The 23,510-nt window shown below is 39.5% G+C and overlaps 1 long non-coding RNA gene and 1 pseudogene across 2 annotated transcripts in view; both read left to right on the top strand.

The window, feature by feature from the left end:
* The window catches only part of LOC111822277 (uncharacterized), an 82,548-nt gene that overhangs the window by 19,287 nt on the left and 39,751 nt on the right, over positions 1 to 23,510 (top strand). For both annotated transcript variants that reach the window (XR_002825562.1, XR_002825563.1), the window contains exon 3: positions 6 to 177. This is a non-coding gene — a long non-coding RNA (uncharacterized LOC111822277). The remainder of the gene's footprint in view (positions 1 to 5; positions 178 to 23,510) is intronic.
* LOC101358875 (ferritin light chain pseudogene) lies at positions 18,983 to 19,504 on the top strand (annotated as a pseudogene).

Here is a 23,510-nt window from a genome sequence, read left to right as displayed (position 1 = left end):
TGCAGGAGACCTGGGTTTGAATCTGGGCCAAAGCACCTGTCTGTTAATGGAGGCTTGCATGTTGCTATGATGCTGAAGAGATTTCAGTGGAGCTTCCAGCCAAAGATAGACTAGGAAGAAAGACCTGGAGATCTATTTCAGAAAAATAAGCCAATGAACACCCAGTGGATCACAATGGTAAGATCTTGTTGTTCATGGGGTCACCATGAGTTCGGGGCTGATTTGATGGCAACTAACAATAACAACATAAGGATAAACAGATTGGTATTTCCCAGAGATTGGGGTTGGGGGTGTTTTGATAAAATCGAGCAGTATAAAGGAACTTTTAGAGGGGAGGGAGCTGTCTTGTATCCTGATTGTAGTAGTAGTTAGGTGACTCTCTGCATTTGTCATAGCTCACAGAGCAGTGACCCTCCTCCCCCCCAAAAAAGTGAATTTTATTGTAGGTAAATTAAAAATAAATACACTAAATATATGACAACTAAGGAAAAACTAAATGGATGATAATATATCTATTAATTGAAAAATAAGCTCACTAAAGTACATATAAAATATAATATCTTTTATAACGTTTGAAACTGAAAATAAAATACACATGTATTCAAAATTCATGGAAATTGAATAAGACCATATAAAATGGGAAGCAAAAGGAAATTATAAATACAGGATTTAGGATGATGATTATCTCAGGTAGAAGGAGATAGGGCAATAGGATGGAGGATACCCACTTGATTGAACGTGGATTGTTGTCAGCGTCCTACCTTTTGTTTCAAATGGTAGATTTTCAGGTGCTTATTACATTCCTGAAGAGCCATGGTGGAGCAGTGGTTAAGCACTGACCAAAAGGGTCAGCGGTTTGAACCCACCAGCTGCTCCATAAGAGAAAGATGTGGCAGTCTGCTCCTGTAAAGATTTATAGCCTTGGAAACCTTATGGGGCAGTTCTACTCTGTCTTATAGGTTTGCTGTGAGTCGGAATCAACTCGACTGCGGTGGGTTTGGTTTTTGATATTACATTCTTAAGAAAATTGCTAACAAACCTTAAATGTTTGGGCTAAATAGACAACTGGACACAAGTCAATAATAATCAGTAAAAGGACACATTTCTGTTAAAATTACCTGGAATGCAGTTAAGAAAGAAAAAGAGAAAAAAATAAATATGTGTATATATGTAAAGAAGTTTTCAAGGAAGAGAGAAAGAGAAGTATAAGTCAGTTGGATTGTCAGAAGGAAAGAAGAAAGAGAATAAAGATAAAGATTATTTAAAGACATAACGGATGAGAATTTTCCACAACTAATAAAATGCATAAATCTTCAGATCCATGAAGCTCAATATATAGAGAAAAGAGTAAATACAAAGAAATTGACACCTTTATGCAATGTAGTTAATCTCTAGAATATTAAAGGCAAGATAGAATTCTAAGAACAATCAAAGAGGAAAGACAACTAACAGCCGACTTTTCAATAGCAATAATGGAAATTAGAAAAAAGACAGTGATTATCTTTAATACTCTGTCAGAAAGAAACTGTCGAACTAGAACTCAGTACTTAGCAAAGTTATCATTTGAAAATGCATGCAGAGTTTCTCTTTTTGGTGATAGCCAAGCAAACTATCAGATTGACCATCGGGCAGATACAAACTTCAGACAAAGTAAAACAAAAACAAAAAAACCCTCCTTCTAGGCATGGAGAGCAACAAAAGCAGGTTCTCTGCCTTTTCTTCTTCACTGAAACAGAGTGGACACTTGGAAGCAGGAAACAGCACTGGATAAGTTTTCTGTTTTCATAGCAGCTAGCCTGAGGGCAAATCCAGTCTGTACCATACAGCATGGCTAAAATTCTATAGAATACTTGTAGTCTTTCTGGTCTGAAGACAAGAGGACAGAACTTGGGCAACCAAAACTGTTGAAACTTGAGTGGAGAGTACCAGAAAGGAGAGAGTTAGGGGATAGTTACCCCTAATTCTGCATATATACTCTTTACAAATCTTTGGCTAAATCTGAATATATACATGGGCACAGATTTCAAGTGGCACAGATTCCAAGCAGCCCAGATAAATTACTGAGATTTGATCTGCTACCCAAAAGATATTGTCCACCAGTTTGATTTTCTTCTAAAGAAGCCAACCAACCAATTGAAACAAACAAACAAAAAACAACCAAGCAAACAAAAAACCAGTCTTCAGAAGAATATAATACAACATATAGTTTACACAACATAACACAAAATCCAGAATACAATTCATAAATTCTTGCTATAAAGAATCAGAAAAATGTGACCCATTCTCAAGAGAAATGATTATCAGTGTATAATAATCATAAGATGACAGAGATAAAATTTAGCAGAAATTCTATCTATGCTCAATGGCATAAAAGAATATATTTAAATAAATGAAAAGACAGGAACTCTAAGGAGAGTAAATAGAAATTATAGGAAAAACTCAAATAAAAATTGTAAAACTGAAAAATATAACCTCTGAAATTAAAAAAAATTATTAGAAGACTCAACAGCAAAATGGAATTTTGATAGGCTAAAGAGTCATGGAATTTGAAAAAAGAGCAATTAAAATAATTTACTCCGAAGAACACAAAAAAATCTATCGGGAAAAAAATGCTTCAGGGACAAATGAAAGCATATCAAAAGATATAACATGTAGGGTAAGTACTTAGTGCTTTTCTAATGAAAATGGTAGCTATGTATGTATATTTTTTTAATAGGTGCAAGTGACATCCAGTTCTGGCCATGACAGAGTAGGTTTAATCTATTAACTCTCTTGATAAAGAAACAGTAGAGACTAGACAAAATGCATAGTATAACTGCTTAAAAATATTGGAGAGTAACCACCACCAACAGGACTTAATGGGCTGTGATTCCTGAAAGAACAGAACGGTGAGACCCACATTCATCCCAACTTTTTCCTTAAAAGCATTTGCCAAAATAGGGTATAGACTATTAGCAGGTGGTGGAAATACCTGTTTCTAAGGAGATAGATGTTGAAGTTTGGGATATTCAAAGAAACTATCATTTCAGCTGAAAAATCCCAGAGGAGAAAACCCTGGGAAATGAGGCCTTAACTTTGTTTGCAATCTCCTCTTGAGGCCCAGCTACTCTAAGCTGTGCAGGCCTAGGATAAGACTCTAAGAGCCCAGTGGAAGAGATAAGCCAGGAAGCTAAGGCGTTCAGCCAACATTTCAGCAACAATTCAGTGATAAAGAAGTTGGAGTTCAAGTCCTGCCAATAAGGAGAAAAAATACCTCAGGCTTTTTCTGAAGGTCCCAGAAAGGCCTGAGTAGAGCAGACTGAATAAACGCTAAAAAAAAAAAAACACTTGGCAGGATTATGGTGGTTTGCTTACACCCTACCTGACAGCCAGAAAAAAATCATAACCCTCTTAGGAGGAGATAACATCTTCCTACAATTTTTAAACCACAATGTCTAAAAATCTAATTTTTTTTTTAAAAAAGTGCGAGTCATATTAAAATCTAGAAGCCCTGGCGGTGCAATGGTTAAGTGCTCAGCTGTTAACCAAAAGGTATGTGGTTCGCACCAGCAGCTCTGTGGGAGAAAAGACCTGGTGATCTGCTGTCATAAAGATTACAGCCTACGAAGCTGTATAGGGCTGTTCTGCTCTGTGATATAGGGTCACTGTGTAGGAATCAACTTGACAGCACCCAACAACAGCAACAACAAGAACAAGACCAAATGACCAAAAACCAACGGAGAAAAAAAAAAAAGATAAAGACACAGATCCAACAGAAATTAGATTTTCAGAGACTTTAAAATGACTATGATTAGTATGCTCAAGAAAATAGAGGGAAAGGTTGAGACTTTCAAAAGAACCTGCAACGTGTAACTGAAAATTACAATATCCAAAATTAAGACAGTGGGGCTTCGTGACAGATTAAACCCGTCAGAAAAGAGATCCATCTGAACAGAGAATTAGTGAACTGGAAGACTGTAAATAGAAAGTATTCGAATTGAAGCATAGAGAGAAAAAAAGATGAAAACTGCTTAACAGAGCATAATGCACATGTGGATCATGGTGAAGAGGTCCAGAGTCTGTGTCTTAGAAATCTAGTGCTGCTATAACAGAAATACCACAAGTGGATGGCTTTAACAAAGAGAAATTTATTCTATCACACTCTAGGAGGCTAAAAGTCCAAATTCAGGCAATCAGCTCCAGGGGAAGTCTTTCTCTCTCTGTTGGCTCTAGAGCAAGGTCCTTGTCATCAACCTTCCCTTGGGCTAGGAGCTTCTCTGAGCAGGAACCTCCAGTCCAAAAGATGAGCTATGCTCCCGGTGCTTCTTTCTTGGTGGTGTGAGGTCCTCCCCTCCTCCACCTCCCCCTCTCCCCACTCCCCCACTCTCTTCCCTTTGCTTTTATGTCTTGTAAGGTAAAAGGTGGTGCAGGCCACACCCCAGGGAAACTCCCTTTACATTGGATCAGGGATGTGACCTTAGTAAGGGTGTTTCAATCCCACCCTAATTTTCTTTAACATAATCTAATCTTGCCTCATTAAGCACAGGCAGAGATTAGCATTTACAACACATAGGAAAATGACAATCACAAAATGGAGGACAGCCGCACAATACTGGGAATCATGGCCTAACCAAGATGACACATATTTTGGGGGGACACGATTCAACCCATGACAGTCTGTATAATCAAAGTCTGCACACAAGAAGTGAGAATAGTACAGAAGCAATATTTGAAAAAAATACTAGCTGAGAGTTTTCCAAAACTCGTGAAAGCTCTACAAACACCATAATGCCTGTAGATAGGTGCTGTGATAGATGCGGACAACTATCCCAAAGTGTCCTGAGAATATAGTCAAGGGTCTCTAATCGATCTTGGAGTTTAGCTAAAGCTTTCTAGAAGAAATAAGTAAATAGAGCTGAATTAGAAATTACTACCACGTGATATAATTAAATCTACTATTACTTATTAAATACCAATATTAAGTATAGTGAATAGATTTCAAATAATCTGTTTGTGGATATATGATGTACACAGCAAACAAAATATAGTTTAACCCAAATTATGTTTAAGTAAAGTTTACGATGTCGTGTAGTGAGAATGCATTGATTTACTAGAAATGAAGACAATGATAGAGACAGTGAGATGTGAATTGCCTTAAATGCATGGACAAAATTGTCATGCATGAAAATAATATGCTGTAAAATATTGAAGTTATCAAGGATGTCATTTTACTTTGATCCACAATCAGTGCCCATGGAAGTAGCAGTCAAGAAATCAAACGATGCATTACATTGGACACATCTGCTGCAAAAGACCTCTTTAAAGTGTTAAAAAGCAAAGATGTCACTTTGAAGACTAAGGTGAGCCTGACCCAAGCCATGGTATTGTCAATCACCTCGTATGCATGTGAAAGCTGGACAATGAATAAGGAAGACTGAAGAAGAATTGATGCCTTCAAATTATGGTATTGGACTGCCTGAAGAACAAACAAATCTGTCTTGGAAGAAGTACATCCAGAGTGCTCCTTGGAAGCGAGGATGGCAAGACTTCATCTCATATAATTTGGTCATGTTACCAGGAGAAGGACATCATGTTTGGTAAAGTAGAAGGTTAGCGAAAAAGAGGAAGGCCCTGAATGAGATGGATTGACACAGTGGCTGCAACAATGGGCTCAAGCATAGCAATGACTGTGAGGACAGCACAGGACAGGGCAGTGTTTCTTTTGTTGTATATAGAGTCTGTATGAGTCAGAACTGACTGGGCAGCACCTAAAAACAACAACATATATGCCACAGTGCAGGAAATGTTGTAAAAACAACAACATATATGCCACAGTGCAGGAAATGTTTAGATCTTTGGTTTTAAATTGTGCTCCACAGTATCTTAGTGTTCCTTGGAGATAGTTCAAGGATTTCCTGATGAGGATGATCCAAGGGCAAGGTTACATATTTTGGTATAATCTAGAGTAAAGAATTTGAACTAAAATGAATAAATTGTATTGCATAATTAAAAGAATTTTGGTAGCTGTCATCGGAAAGTTGCTAAGGAAAAAAAGAGTTCTGGTGAGAGCAAAGACTGTAAAAAACAGAATTTGGAAAAGGTTCATGGTAGAGAGCATAAACTCCAACAACGCAGTGGCATACTGGTTTCGTGGGATAAAGATGGCCAGTGAGAAATTAACTGTGCTGGGGCCAACAGAGGGATTTTAAGATAGCTGATAGATACTATCAAGATGTTTTTAGCTCTGTACTGCTTTATACTCTCTTGCGTTTTTTGCCCCAAACCTTTCGTAAAAGTCTATTTCACACAAGATTGTGTTAGTGATGTTTTGGGAGATAAAAGAGAAAGTAAATACATACACTTTAGGGAGTAAAATGCTGTGGGAAGAGTTCAGAAGTCCCAAGAAGCAGTAGGCTAAGGGTAATTGAGAATTGCGATCTGAAAGCAGGGGTCTGAAATAAGAATTGATGGATAAAACCCCCAACGACTGCATCACACATATCTTCAAATGGTTGGGGCAAACACTAACCTTCCCGTAGGAAATGGGATGGGACAAGACAAATGTACTCAGCTATTAAATGAATAGGTGCTTATAGAAGAATGGGAACATCTAGGTTATATTTATGATTTCAACATTTAGCAGGCTTGTTGGATAAGGCATTATTTTAAAAGAGCAGAATATCTATCTTTTAGCATATTATATGATTTTTAAATTTCTAGATTTTTTAAATGTTCATTAGAATTGAATTCTCTTGCTATATGGTTTCTCTGGCCTGGTAAATGAAGTGAGTCTGTCTCTGCTTCTGGATGAATTTCCTGACTCGGGTTATCATTTCTTGTAATTTATACAAAGTTGGCTATCACGTGCCCTAATCCTTTATGCATGACGCGCTATAAAACATCTTTTTTTTTTTTTTAAATCTGAGTTCTGAGTTTCTAAAAAGTGGTAAAATTTGTTTAAGGATTAATTGTCTAAATTGCATGCATTGGGAAGCCTGGTTGAGTACGGGGAGACTTGGTGGTACAGTGGTTAAGAGTTTGGCTGCTAACCAAAAGATAGTAGTTCAAAACCACCAGCTACTACTTGGAAACCCTATGGGGCAGTTCTACTCTGTTCTATAGGATCGCTATGATCGGAATGACTGCAATGGGTTTGGTTTTTTTTTTTTTTTGGTTGACTATGGATTTGCTGGAGAGCGGGACTGTTTATCTCTGATCTCAGTCTGGAGCAGATTCTGGAACATGTTGAATTTATCATTTAAATCAGATAATAGTAGTACATAAAAGTGGTAGTGATACAGGTTTTGTGGGGACTAAACCTTACTGAATTTGGGAAGCCATCTTTAAGAAAAAGAATTAAAAATTACCAGTACAAAATTAGGAACAGAGAGCTGAGAGTTCTAAAGCTTAACTTACACTATTTTCATAGGAAAACTGCTTCTAATGTAGCTTTAGATATTTATTTTTAATATTAATTATGTTTTTCTCTCCTATTTTTACTCAATATTTTTCATTTAATAATCAGGCATCATAACTTATTTAATTTTTATATTTTTTTCTCACATTAGTGGAACAAAAAATAAAATGACTTTTCTCATACTAAAGATATTAAAATAGACAAGTTTTGGATAAAATGGGTTAATTACATTTTTAGAAGATGTCTTCAAATAGTTTGAAAACTACTTAGTTTTCTACACTAGGTGTCTATTTGCATTTAAAAATGTCTCTCCCTCACCACAAGATGGCGATATAACCTCAGTAGACTTGATTTGTCTCTAGACCCTTCAGCCAGGATAGTACTGAAAAGAGGGCTGATTTTCATTCTCAGACACCACGAACTTGTCTGTCAAATAATTTGCCAGCATTTTGCCCAAGGGTATTTAATTTTCTTTTCACTTTACTATATTTTATCTAGACCAGATCAAGTGTGCTTTTTTTTTGAATCATAACTTTTGTATTACTTTTTTGGTTTTCTTCTTTTTTTTATTACTGTGTTGTTGAATCAAATGAAACAAAGTAAATCAGTCTAGAGTAAAAATCTTTTATTAGGACAAAATGTATTCATTGTAATAGGTAACTATAGAAACACAGATATGACAAGAATCACTCTCATTTAGTCTCGCCTTCACCAAAATCCATATAGCAGCTCTTCTCCAACCATCATCTAAAGTATATTCTGGCCAATTAGAAAGAAAAAAAGCATGTTATATGGTGGGACTGAGAAACATTAGCCACACAAGGAGATAATTTGAAATTGTGACAAGAGCTGCAAAGGAAAGTACATGTTATTTTGTGACCCTATTATTGTTGTTGTTGTTAGTTGGTTAAAGAAATGCTAGTCATGCTGAAATCCAAAGGATCCGGTAGAGTAACCCAGGTGAAGTTCAATGTGGGGGCAGGAGGACAAAGACACAGTTCTGGGGACCTGAAAATTATGGAGGGCATCAAGTAGTCAGTTTGAATGGAGAGATTCAGGGGACCTGGGCTGAGAAATGGAGTGGGACACGTGAGTGGCAGTTGAATGTAGGGATTTAATGAGCCAAGATAAAAGTCTTAAAATTAATTGGAAACCATTAGAGGACTTTAAGCACGAGGAAAGAGGTTTGAAGGAATTAGGTTTGCATTTTAAAGGGATTACTCTGACTGCAGTGTAAAAATGATTTTGGTGGGGAGGATAGAGTTGATAGGGATACAGTAATATATCTATCTATGTTGTATTATGTTAATCAATACAGAGGCATTCCTTGATCATCTTAAAAAGAAGAAGAAAGAATAGCGGGAGTGGAAGAGAGAGGGTGAGGGTGAGGAGGAGCAGGGGTGGAGATGGAGAAGGAGGAGGAGAAGGGGGAGGAAGAGGAAGAAAATAATTTCCAGTGAGAAACAATAGTTCTCTGGCCACCTCAGTTGATTTTATGGAGTCTTCTGATGTGTAAATACCTGCTGATTTAAAAAGTGAGCATGTCAGATAGGTACTTATGGTAGGTTATTGTCTGTTGATACTTAGTACTAGTCTATCCTTCTAGACTGTCCCCTGTACCCAAAGGCTGCAAACATGGTACCTACCTTTCACAGAGTCCCTGTTCTATGGGAATCCTGTTAAATTCCACCTCTTAAGTGCTGCATGGAGATTCAGAAGGTGAAAAAGACGACATCAATCTCTCGTGACTGCTGCTGCACCGGTTCGTGGGCACAGCAGGCCTCAGACCTGGGGTTTTGTCAGTGATAAAATTAGTGTAATTTTCAGGTGCCTCAAGTTCAGAACAAGGTGTGTGTGTGCACCCAAGAGGAGGGGTTTCCCACATCCCTTGGTAAGATGGGAATGAAAGAAAGTTTCTATTTTCATGACTTACAGGTATTATTTAAATAGGGCTGAAAAAAATGAAATTAGTCACATGTTTTTGTTACTGTCCTGAGTAATTAAAAAAAAAAAAAAAAGTCTCCATCCAGTCTTGGTGACTCCATGTGTGTCAGAGTAGAACTGTGTTCAATAGGGTTTTCAGTAGCTGATTTTTCAGAAGTAGATCCCCAGGCCTTTTTTCCGAGATGCCTCTGGGTGGACTCAAACCATCTTCGTTTCGGTTGGCAGCTGAGCTCATTACCCGTAGGCACCACCCAAGGACTCCGTGTAATTTAATACTTCCCTAAAAATATATAAATTTGTGCTTTTTCACTTAACCCAAGCCTTGCACCGTCTTGGCACACAAGGTTTGTGTCATAATACGTAATGCACCTTCCTACAAGGAAAATTTCATAACTCAGAAATTAGCATACTGGCTTTAAACTATGAAAGTGACAGCTTATTATTATCTATAGTTTATGATTTTTTAAAAATTTACTCTTGCTACACACTTCCTGCTGTGAATCAGCAGGTAATACCTAACTACCAAGTGATGTATGATTGATGTTAAATTGGCATTAAAACATTTCTTTTCTATTGCTTAATTACGGGCAGTGATTAATTGTCTTGTTTGTGCTTCTGATGAAGAGTTTCAAGTAGGTTTCAAATACTTCCAAAGCAAATGAATGGTGAAGTGTTCTAGTTTTTGTTGTTACTCCTTACTTGATTGTTACTCCTTTACTTGATACTTGGTAGACCCTGTGAAGAAAGCACAGATATTATTCATTGTTACCTTTATTTTGCTCAGATATAAATGAAAAAAAATTCACTAAAAGTTTTGAGAGTTTATTACTTTTCCCTATAGGTTTTAACAGAGAAAGAAATTCAAACTCATGTACTCTGGCTTTGTTCTTTTATATATCTAAGGACATGTGTCACACCTTTTGACTCTCAATTTCTCATTCCTTAAAAAAATGGAACAAACAATAATACCTAATCAACTGGATTGTAAAGTGGATTAAAGAGATAGTATAAAATATATCACCTTAATATTAGTTGTAATTATTACCATTGAGAGATGGTAGGGATATTTTTTCAGAAGCTTCATTTTATTATTCTTTCTAATTTATTCAGTACGTTTTTCCTCCATTTCTTTTTAATAAAATGCTTATCTAGATTTTCTAGAAGAAGAAAACAAAAATTTCTCTATATATGCAAATAATCCCTTATTAATAAAATGAATGTCAATAAAAGTCTTGAAATTTAAAAAATAGATAGAAAAGTACTAAATAAAAAGTAGAAGCCTCTCTTCCCAGTGCTGCCTACTACCTTCATCCCCATACCAAAAGATAACCATTCTTAAACTTAATTGTGATTTATCCTGAAAATAAATGACTGCTCCATTGATATAGTCACAAATATATAAGCAACCATTTATTTATCTACCCATGTCCCTAAATATCATCTCTTTATCTATCTCTCTATCTATGGTTTTGTTTCGTTGTTTTTTTTTTAAGCGATAGGAATCTTACTCGACTCACTTTTCCTTATTTTGTGTTTTTTTACTCAATAATATTGAAGGTTATTCTTTTTGTATCAATTTCAGCATCTTTCTTTTTAATACTTGCACAGTATTTTTTTGTATAGTTGCACTTACTCTTATGAAATGAATGCCCTGGTCAAAAGTGAGACATTATGATGGTACATAAGGCATTCCACTAGTCCACTAATGGCAGAAGAATTATGATGCCAAAAAGCAAATTTATATCCAGAAAAAAATGACAAATCCATTGAGAACAAATACGTGCCCTGTCAACGATGCCTGCCCAATGGAGTCACCTACTGCACAAGCGACAGACAAGTTAAATGGGGCTGTGACTGTAATCATCACCCTAGTATTCTTTAAGTCTTTGTTGGTGACATCTCCCAGTTCTCCAGGGATGTGTATTGCTTTGGTTTACTATTCTGGCAAGAAGGGAAAATTCTAAGGGCTGCCACCTGACCTTTTCCATCATAAGAGATTTCATGCAATGCAGCAGGAACCCATTGTATGAATGATGCCCATTTCAGTGTGTGTATGTGTATTTGCGCCTATAGCTCTTTGCCATTGAGTTAATTCCAATCATAGCGACCCTACAGGGCAGAGTCGAACTGCCCCATAGGATTTCCAAGGAACAGCTGGTGGATTCAAACTGCCAACCTTTGATTAGCAGCCTGAGTTCATAATCACTGTGCCACCAGGATATATATGTATACACACACACACACACACACACACACACACACGTATATATATACATATTCCACATTCAAAATTTGGAAATAATCTCTAATCTCAGGTTGGGTCTGCACATCCAGTGTTTTGCTGTAAAATGGACTCAGACCAAAACTTATTTGTCATTTGAAATCCACAGACTCTCACTTTAACTAGTACATTACAGTGATATTCTAAGTACTCATTGATTAGCTTCAACTCAGAGCCAATTGCTAGTAATCCCTGAAAAGTCTGTTTTGTTTTGTTTTTCTTTTTCTTTTTTTCCTAAGTGCACAGTCACCTTAGTGAATGGTCATGCATCCTTTTTAAGAAAAACTCAAAGAAAAATTTACTTCATACCCTTGTGGCTGTATTGTAGTAGGCTCTTTCCTCTAGGGAACATGTCCTCCATTCAATCAAGAGACTCCAGGTATATGAAGTCATTTTGTCTGGCAACTGGTTGAGAGGGCATGACTCTCTAATATTGAGTAAGGTTTCTGTTTGCCTGAACTAGAGATTTTCTTATGTGGAGTAATACTTCAGTAGGCTGCTTATGTATTTCAGATTGATGTGCTCCAGGAAGACAAGAACAAAATCTCCACAATGTGAGAGCTTATACACCAATAGGATTGCAATATTTTGCTCATTTGTATTAGAAGAAAACCTAGTGAATATATGTGGAAAAGAATTTTGGAGGTGTCACTATGAGTCAGAATCAACTTGATGGCATACAACAGACTTTAGAATAGACTTTATAATTGCTAGTTGATCATGCAGTCTATTAGCCATCATACAAATATCTGCAAATAAAACATTCTGATAGCCACTTCATTCCTGCTACCCATTATAATAATTGCACTCAGCTTGTCTTTGACAGGTAAGTGTTGTCACTTGGACTGTCTCAACCTGGGATTCCATCATTATCACTAAAATCAGGGATTCAATTTTAATAGCAGCATTCCTCCCCATCGTTCCTGAACTATAAAGGACTTCTACTGAAGAGTGCTTCAAAGACATTAGGATGTCTCTCACTAATATATTAATCTTAGTGTAAAGAGTGTCCTTGGGCTTTCCTAGAGAATATGGAGTCCCTGGGTGGCAAACCCGTTAAGTATTCAACTGCTAGCTGAAAGTTGATAGTTGAACCCACCCAGAGGCTCCTCAGAAGATAGGCCTGATGATCTGCTTCCAAAAAGTCACAGCCTTGAAAACCCTATGAAGCAGTTCTACTCTGCACAGATGGGATCACCATCAGCTAGAATTGTCTTGAGGGCAACTGTCTCAGTTATCTAGTGCTGCTGTAACAGAAATACCACAAATGGATGGCTTTAACAAAGAGAAATTTATTTCTTCACATTAAAGTAGGCTAAAAGTCTATAAATTCAGGGCATCAGCTTCAGGGAAAGGCTTTCTCTCTCTGTCAGCCTTCTCATCAATCTTCCCCCGGACTAGGAGCTTCTCTGCACAGGGACCCCGGGTCCAAAGGATGTGCTCTACTCCCGGCACTGCTTTCTTGGTGGTATGAGTTCCCCCACTCTCTGCTTGGTCCCTTTCTTTTCATCTCTTGTAAGATAAAAGGTGATACAGGCCATACCCTAGGGAAACTCCCTTTACATTGAATCAGGGATATGACCTTAGTAAGGGTGTTACAATCCCAGCCTAATCCTCTGTAACATAAAATTACAATCACAAAATGGAGGACAACCACACAATAGTGGGAATCATGGCCTAACCAAATTGATACACACATTTTTGGGGGGACATAACTCAATCCATGACAGCAACTAATAACGACAATGATAGATAGGGAAGAGTGGCACTCCAACTTTTCAGTCTCTCTAAGACTTTGTATTTTGTCCGTCTATTATACCAAAACTGATCTGTTATCTCAGCGTCATTGCACATAGGCCACCATTAAGTCCAGCTTTTAATCAGCCAATTAAGAAAACACTCAGAGCCACTAATAGGTGCTTGAGCTAGCAAATTAAATCCAGAACCTTTGGTAAGTGCACCTATATCGGTAAATTTGACCCATCCAAAAATTATTTTCTGAGAGGCAGGGCCAAGACGGTGGAGTAGTCAGATGTTTCTGGTGGTCCCTCTTACAACAAAGACCCCAAAAAACAACTGAATCTATTATATGGACAATCCAGGACCCCTGAACAGCAAAAGCAAAGTTGAGGAATCAGACTGAGTGGCAGGGAGAGGGAGAGTTGGTTCAGAAGCAGCAAGGAGTTGCCAGACCTGACCCGGCGGGAGCCAGTGCCCTGCAGGCCGGATGGGCTGGTGTGTGTGGTGAGGCGGGCAGTGGCATTCAGGATGCGTTTTCTACATTGGGAGACACCTACCATGAGGATCAAAAAACACCCCGTTTGGGAAGAACCTCTCTCCCATTTACCTGCTCCCTCTACTCTCTGCACCAGTCCTGGGCTGGCTTCAGTGATTGCCGCTTCCCCTGGGCTAGAAGTAGGACCCTTCACACACCCTGAACCATTCTCCCGGCCTTAGAGAGGGAACAAATTAACAAACAGGGAAAAATAATCTGCCAGCTCCCCTAAGCCTGGAACTCAGGGTAGGCACAGTTCCTTTGCCTAGGCACAGGCATAAGAGCTCCATGAACCTTGAATGCCTTTCACCCCTGCATAGACCTATGTGGGCCCATTTCAACAGCATAGGCACTCATTAGAATAGTATAACAGGGTGTATACCTGAAGCCTAACTTTATTGTATCAGCTATATGGTGGAGTGGCAGTTTCATGACATTTGACACCACTCTGCCCATTAAGTAGGGTCCTCACCTACCTATATCAGGGGACTGAGGACTGGTGGCTCCACCCACACCACCTAGCCACCTGCAACAGGGGTCCAAGAATAAGTGGTGCCTCCCAGTCCTTACAGCCAATGGCACTGGGTGCCCATAGTCAGGCTTCAAAACCCACCCACCTATCCACTCCAGGGAACAGGGACACGCTTTTCTCCCAAACACTCAGGGGCAGCCATCAGCCTCCTGCCTTGCTCAATGCATGAACCCCTATTCCAGCCAGATACCTATGCCTACTCCAATCACCCCTGCTGGTCTAGGACTGTAGGTGAGAGCCTGCACTACACACTTGGTGACCAACTATTGGGACACCTGAGCTGAACCCATACAAGAAAAGCAAACAAACTTCTGGGCTCACACACCTAGTAACAGATCTAAGCACTTGGCGACAGGATGTTTGAGCTTCAAAGGTGCCAATGATCAAACTAGCTCACATGAACAGTCTATTTGGGCATATCAAAACAAAACAAGAAGCTAGGACACAGTAAGCAAACATAAAACAAATAAATATAAGAACTTATTGATGGCTCAGAGACAACAGTTGATGGGAAATCACATAAAGAGGCAGACCATGACGGCTTCAGCAAACTCCCAAAACAAAGAATCAAGAAATGTTCCGGAGGAAGAGAACTTCTTGGAATTACTGGAGGTAGAATACAAAAGATTAATATACAAAACTTTTCAAGAGATCAGGAAGGAGATCAGGCAAAATGCACAATAAGCCAAGGAACACACAGACAAAGCAATAGAGGAACTTTAGATTAGAGAAGAGCACAATGACAAATTCAACAGGCTGCAAGAATCCATAGAGAGACAGCAATCAGAAATCCAGAGGATTAACAATAAAATTTCAGAATTAGATAATTCAATAGAAAGTCATAGGAGCAGAATTGAGGCAATGGAAGTCAGAATTAGTGAGATTGAAGGTAAAACACTTGACACCAAATTATTTGAGGAAAAATCAGATAAAAGGATTTAAAAAAATGAAGAAACCCAAAGAATTGTGTGGCACTCTATCAAGAGTAATAACCTATAAGTGATTGGAGTACCAGAACAGGGGGGCTAACAGAAAATACAGAGAGAATTGCTGAAGATTTGTTAGCAGAAAACTTCCCTGATATCATGAAAGATGAGAAGATATCGATCCAAGATGCTCATCAAAACCCACATAAGGTAGATCCCGAAAGAAAGTCACCAAGACAGATAATCAGATTTGCCAAAACCAAAGATAAAGAGAGAATTTTAAGAGCAGTGAGGGATAAATGAAAAGTCATCTACAAAGGAGAATCAATAAGACTAAGCTTGGACAACTCAGCAGAAACCATGCAGGCAAGAAGGCAATGAGATGACATACATAAAACCTTGAAGGAAAATAACTGCCAGCCAAGAATTATATATCCAGCAAAACTGTCTCTCAAATATGATGACAAAATTAGGGCATTTCCAGATAAACAGAAGTTCAGGGAATTTGCAAAAACCAAACCAAAATTACAAGAAATACTAAAGGGAGTCCTCTGGCTAGAAAATTGTTAACATCAGATAACAACCCAAGACTAGAACACAGGACAGAGCAAACAGATATCAACCCAGATATGGAAGTCACAAACATAAATCAAAGCTAAAACACTGAAAATAGAGAAACAGAGATGTGAATATGTAAAAGATGACAACATTAAGACAAAAAAGAGGGACTAAAAAATGTAGTCATAGATCTTTCATACGGAGAGGAAGTCAAGACGATATAAAAAAATAAAAGAATGTTTTAAACTTAGAAAAATAGGGGTAAATATTAAGGTAACAACAAAGGAAACTAACAATCCTACACATAAAAAACAAGAAAAACATAAAGACTCAGCAATTACAAAATCAACAGCAATGAAAAAGAAAATACATAAAGAAAAATGACTCACCACAGAAAATTAAGTGGAACAAAGAAACTGTCAACAACACACACACACAAAAAAGACATCAAAATGACAGCACTGAACTCATACCTATCAATAATTATGCTGAATGTAAATGGACTACCTATACCAATAAAGAGATAGAAAGTGGCAGAATGGTTAAAAAAAAAACACGATCCATCTATATGCTGCCTACAGGAGACACACCTTAGACTTAAAGACACAAACAAACTAAAACTCAAAGGATGGAAAAAATATATCAAGCAAACAACAATCAAAAAAGAGCAGGAGTGGCAATATTAATATCTGATAAAATAGACTTTAAAGTAAAAGCCACCACAAAAGATAAGGTAGGACACTATATAATGATTAAAGGGTCAATATACCAGGAGGACATAACCATCATAAATATTTATGCACCCAATGACAGTGCTCCAAAATACATAAAACAAACTCTAATGGCATTGAAAAGAGAGATAGACAGTTCCACAATAATAGTAGGAGACTTCAACATACCACTTTTGGTGAAGGACAGAACAGAAAGAAGCTCAATAAAGACACAGGAAATCTAAATGCCACAATCAACCAACTTGATCTTACAGACATATACTGACAACTCTACTCAACAGCAGCCAAGTGTATTTTCTTTCCAACACACATGAAATTTTCTCCAAAATAGACCACATATTAGGCCATAAAGCAAGCCTTCATGGAATCCAAAGCATGGAAATATTATAAAGCATCTTTTCTGACCATAAAGCCATAAAAATGGAAATCAACAAAAAAGCAAGGAAAAAAAATCAAACACATGGAAACTGAACAACACCTTGCTCAACAACTACTGGGTTATAGAAGAAATGAAGGATGGAATTAAGAAATTAACAGAATCAAGTGAGAATGAAAACACATCCTACCAGAACCTTTAGGACACAGCAAAAGCAGCACTCAGAGGTCAATTTATAGCAATAAATGCACACATCCAAAAAGAAGAAAGGGCCAAAATCAAAACATTAACCCTACAACTCAAACAAATAGAAAGAGAGCAGAAAAAGAAGCCCTTGGGCACCAGAAGAAAGCAAATAATAAAAATTAGAGTAGAATTAAATGAAATAGAAAAACATTTGAAAGTCTTAACAAGCCCAAAATTGCATTTTGTATTTTGACAGAAGCTCCATCTCTGGCTCTGCTTCTAGGGAACCCAACCTAAAATAGTACTGAGTGTGGTCCTAGGAATCAGGCTCTAAAGATGGGATTATGGAATTGTATCACTCGCGAGTTGGATGATGAGGCCACCACACTAGTGATAGGTGGAGTACCTGGCATGCTGTAGCTGTACAGTTGTTCAGTTTGTGGTGAACTAGGATGGAATACAGGTGGAAAAGGATGCATTGATTAGTGTGATGTTCCAGGTATTTGAGAGATAAGGAAAAATAGTTCCTATAATGATGGTGGAATTGGGTGGTTGTTGCTAAGCTCCTATAATTCATTGAAGAGAGAAGATGCTGAATTCTCAGCTTAGGCAAGTCTCTTGCGACAAATTCAGGACGCTTATGTGGAATGAGTGGTCTTATCTGTGTAAATGCTATTTAAATGAGAAGCTTGATCCTTAGATTCTCCAGAACCTTTTGGGCTTGAGGAAGTGGCTCACTCCCTGAGTTGGAAGATAGAAGTTCCACCCCTCCTGCCTTGCAAGACAATACTTGCCTTACTCAGGTTCTGTCTCCACCTCCCTCCTGGTCACCAGTGCCATAGATAGGGCCAAATATCAGCTTAACCTAATTGGGACATACTGGGGATCCAGCTAAGGGAGGAGAGAGATCATGTACCAGAGGAGATGCAGGACATATACTGGCAGGAAATTGGAGCATACAAGGAGAATGCTTCCAGGATATAAAGCTGGATACATAAGTGTTTGTCATGGGTTTTTTTCTCCTGTGACTCAGGCTTTTACACCCTGGCAAAGGTCCTGAATGATGGTTCTAAAATGGCTCTGGGATGATTCTTGGAAACTTGGAGAAAATAATGGCCCACATTAAATGACGAAGAGATGCAGAACCACTGTGGCACATTATGAAGAAATCAAAAGGCTCAGAGAAGTGCACACAATCAAATAGGATAACAAAGAGTTAACCATATTCCTTGAGAGAACTAAAGAACACTTGATTACCAAGAAACTAAGGATTGGGCTAGTGAGGGGGCACCAATATTGCAATAGTGGCTGGCATGTATACCCAGCATTCATGGTAGGAAATGATGCTATAGAACTGAGCTCACTCATAACAATGGGGATAATAGAATCCCAAAATAGCAGAGATCACATAGATACTGTAATGGGTAGTGATATCAGAATGGCATCCAGAATAAACCATCAGGGATCCATAGAGATGATAGCTCATAAAATATAGCATTTCTAGGGGCGAGAAAGATGGATATCCAGCAAAACTACTGCTTAATATATTTAATCAAAAAAGATTAAGAGCACAAGTGAAACTGATGACCCCACGGATCTATCTCTTGCTTCAACGGTGTTTGTAAGGAACAGAACTGGGAAATTCCCATTTCCAGCTTCCAACCACCCTCCAACCTCTTCTCTAGGCACAAACTCTGGGACCATCTTCTTGACCATCCCATTTCCATGACCAGCTAACAGTGTTTTTTTGTGCTTAGCTCCTTATTGCTGACCAACCATGGGCTCCCAGATTAGTCAGAATTATTCCACCAAAGTGGAGGCTGCTGTCAACGGCCTGGTTAACCTGAATCTGTGGGTGTCCTACACCTACCCCTTTCTGGGCTTCTTTTTCCATCACTAAGAAAGTGTCCTTAGAAGGTGTGGGCCACTTCTTCTGGGAGTTGGTGAAGGAACAGTGCGAGCGTGCTGAGTGTCTCTTGAAAATGTAAAATCAGCGCAGAGGCCATGCCCTATTCTAGGACATGTAGAAGCTGTCCCAAGATGAGTGGAGAAGAACCGTGGATTCTCTAGGGGCCGCCATGGACCTGGAGAAGAACTTGAACCAGCCACTTTTGGAACTGCATGCTGTGGGTTCGACCTGTGCAGACCTCCATCTCTGTAACTTTCTGGAAAGCCAATTCCAGGAGGAGAAACTCATCAAGAAGATGGGAGACCACCTGACCAACCTCCACAGGCTGTCCAGCCCCCAGTCCAGGTGGGCGAGTATCTCCTCAGGAAACTCACCCTCAAACTTGAGTAGGAGCCTCCAGAGCCCAGTGAGCTTTGAGTGCCCCCCCCCCCCGTATTTCCCTGGTGTCTGCACTTCTGCCTGAGCCTTTCCCTCCAGCCAAAAGGCAGCTTTTTAACAACCCTGGTTCCCTCTCCTAAGCCCTGGACCAAGTGGAAACAATAAAGATTTTTTGTAGCCAAAAAGAGTATTAAGAGTAGATGAACAGAAGGCTGAGATCAGCCACCCTATGGACATCACAATTCCTTACCGGGTTTCCAGAAACAAGCCATGAAGAAAAACCCTACAACACCATAGCAAGTGTATGCAGTGGTGATTACCCAGTACTTCTTCAAATGGCCCTCTGCCCCTTCATCAAGTAACCAGGTAACCATACACTGAGGAAAGGGAAATACCCAGATCTTTCAAGGGGCTATTCAAGGCATGTAGACACCAAAGGACTCCAAAGTAAAATCAATGGTCTCTCTGTTCAAGTAGCGAAGTATGAGGGTTATTAATAAATGAAGTCCTGGTCCAGGTTCATCTAACACTGTGTCCACCTGGGTCCTTGATTCACCTGATGGTCATTTCATGGTTCCCTGATATATAATTGGAGGGACATAATTAGCAGTTTGCAGAATCTTCCCATTAGTTCTGTGGCCTACAAGATTCGAGGTATTATAGTAAGAACCATCAAGTGGAAGGCCATGTAACTACCTCTCTAATGGCCAAGATAATAGATAGATGGACTGACAGACAGACGGACAGATAGATAATCACACCCTAAAGGGATGGCAAGGAGTACCTTGGTGGCACAGTGTGTAAGAGCTGAGCTGGGCTGCTAACTAAAAGGTTCGTGGTTTGAACTTGCTAGCTGCTCCGCAGGAGAAAGACGTGGCAGAAATTTGCTTCCTTTAAGATTTATAGCCTTGGGTGATACCAAGTAATAATAGACTGCTTCAAACTTAGAAAGAGAAGGGTAAATTTCAGGGTAACCACAAAGAAAGTTAACAAACCTACTCATCAAAATAAAGAGGAAAAACATAAAGTCTCAGTAAAAACAAAACTACAAAAACAAAAGAAATGAAAAAAATCCACAAACAAAAGGAATTCAGCACAGGAGAGTAAGAGGAACAAAGAAAAAGTCAGCACCACAAAAAAAAAAAGCACTCACAAACCAAAATCACTGGAAATAACAAATGTTGGAGAGGCTACAGGGAGATTGGAAGTCCTATGCACTAGTGGTGGGAAAGCATAATGATACAAACATTTTGGAAAATGATATGGTGCTTCCTTAGAAAGCTGGAAGTAGAAATACCATACGATCCAGCAATCCTACTCCTAGGAATATATCCTAGAGAAATAAGAGCTGTCACATGAACAGACATATGCACACCCATGTTCATTGCAGCATTGTTCACAATAGCAAAAAATGGAAACAACCTAGATGCCATCAACAGAAGAACGGATAAACGAACTATGGTACATACACAGGATGGAGTATTATGCAATGATAAAGAACAATGATGAATCTGTGAAGCATCTCATAACATGGATGAAACTGGAGGACATTATGCTGAGTGAAATAAGTCAATCACAAAAGGACAAATATTGTATGAGACCTCTACTGTAAAAACTCATGTAAAAGTTTACACACAAAAAGTAACAATCTTTGTTGGTTACAAGGGATGGGAGGAGTGGGGGGAAAATACTAAACAGACAATAGATAAGTGGTAACTTTGGTGAAGGTTAAGACAGTGCATAATACTGGGGAAGCCAGTACAGCTTGTACAAGGAAAGGTCATGGAAGCTCCATAGACACATCCAAACCCCCTGAGGGACTGAATTGCTGGGCAGAGGGCTGTGGGGACCATGGTCTCGGGGAACATCTAGCTCAATTGGCATAATACGGTTTATAAAGACAGTGTTCTGCATTCTACCTTGGTGAGTAGTGTCTGGGGCCTTAAAAGCCTGTGAGTAGCCACCTAAGATACTCCACTGGTCTCACCCCTTCGGGAGCAAGGGAGAATGAAAAGAACAGGATACAAGGAAAAGATTAGTCCAAAGGGCTAATGGACCACAGCTACCACAGCCTCCACCAGACTAAGTCCAGTACAGCTAGATGGTGCCCAGCTACCACCACTGACTGCTCCGACTGGGATCGCAACAGAGGGTCCTGGACAGAGCTGGAGAAGGATGTAGAACAAAACTGTAACACACAAAAAAGGACCGGATTTACTGGCCTAACAGAGACTGGAGAAACCCCGAGAGTATGGCCCCCGGATACCCTTTTAGCTCAGTGGTGAAGTCGCTCCCGAGTTTCACTGTTCAGCAGGGGATTGGACAGCCCCATAAAACAAAACGGGACTAATGAGGCACAGTAGTCCAGGGACAAGGACTAGAATGCAGGAGGTGACAGGAAAGCTGGTGATAGGAAACCCAAGGTTGAGAAAGGACAGTGTTGACATGTTGTGGGGTTGTCAACCATTGTCGTAGGGCAATATGTGTACGAACTGTTTAATGAGAATCTATTCTGTTCTGGTAAACCTTCATCTAAAGTACAAAAAAAAAAAAACAAAAAAAGAATTATCTATGTGAGATCAAATTGACAATAGCAACTCAAAAGGCTTGATAGGAAGCCAAGGGGGCAGTGGGTTGAAGATAATGGTGATGGAATAATTTGGAAAAGGATAGTGAGAATAGCAGCACAACTGGAAGAATGTAATTAATGTAACTGAATTGTACATGTGGAAATTTTTGAAATGGTGTATCTTTGGCTATGTATATTTTCATCAAAAAAGAAAAACAGGAGATTATCAAAAAATGGCACTCTAGGCAGAAGCACCACGCCGTCCCTCCACAGCAAAGATCCAAAAAACTAAGCCGAACAGAGAAGACAACAATCCTGAAACCCTAAAACATCAAATGAGGAGATAAAGAACTCAGCCAAGCACCAAATGGAGTGAGAAAACTGACAGAGAACGGATAGCGAGGAGAGATTCATGCAGAGGTCCCCTACCAGCTAACGCAGCACGGATCCACCATCTTGGACTTCTATCGGATACCAGCAAACGGGGGTACGAGAAAGCAGCCTCACGGAGTGTCCAGCGGGAGACAAAACAACCGGTAATTTGCAGTGTACGCTTTCTAACCCCCCACCTCTCTTCGCCCCGGCTCGACTCCTCTGCTTCCCGCGGTCATGGTCTCTTGACCGGGAAGCGCCAGCTGCTTGGATTCCACACACCCAAGCGGGTGGCTCTCTGAGTGCCATTTGTTGGCTGCTAGTGTTGCTTTTTTTTTCTACTTCTTTTGATTTCTCACTTGCCTCTCACCACCTCCCCCTCCTTTCACTCGAGTGCCTGGCTCCGTGCGCCACCATTGCTTCTTCCTGAGGGGCTGCAGAGCACCAGCAATTTGTGATATACGCTTTCTCACTTTCTACACTTCTTCACCCACACTCGGCCTCCTCTGCTTCCTGCGGACACAGTCTCTTGTCCAGAAATACCAGCACGCACTAGCTGGCTCTCTGAGTGCCATTTGTTGGCTGCTGGTGTTGCTTTTTTTTTTTTTCTTTTTTCTGTTTCTTTTGATTTCTTGCTTGCCTCTTGCCGCCTCCCCCTCCTTTCGCTCGAGTGCCTGGCTCCATGCGCCATCTTTGCTTCTTCCTGAGGGTCTGCGGAGCTCCATGCAAGTGTAGAGCTGCTTCCCAGTCTGGGCTACCGTGCTGGTGGGATCCCATGGCTTTTGTTCGTTTGTTTGTTTTGAATTGTTTGTTTTCTTTTCCTTTTCTTGAGTTAGGAGCCCTTTCTGGCCAGGTGGAGCTGCGTGGCAAGGAGCTCCCCTTCAGCTTCCACAGACGTGCAGAGGCATCCCTGAGAGCATTTCTTTTTTCATTGTTTTTTTTTTTCTGTTTTTTTGGGGGGGGCCTTTCTTGTTCTTTTTTTTTTTTAATTTGTTTTGTTTTCTTTTCCCTCTTTTTCCCTTTTTGTCTTTCTTCATTGCTCAGTCTCTCATCTCTCTATATCTTCCTTCTCTTTCT

This window comes from Trichechus manatus, unplaced genomic scaffold (assembly GCF_000243295.1).
Source record: "Trichechus manatus latirostris isolate Lorelei unplaced genomic scaffold, TriManLat1.0 scaffold00150, whole genome shotgun sequence".
In the NCBI taxonomy this organism is placed as follows: Eukaryota; Metazoa; Chordata; class Mammalia; order Sirenia; family Trichechidae; genus Trichechus; species Trichechus manatus.
This window is presented reverse-complemented; position numbering and strand designations above follow the sequence as displayed.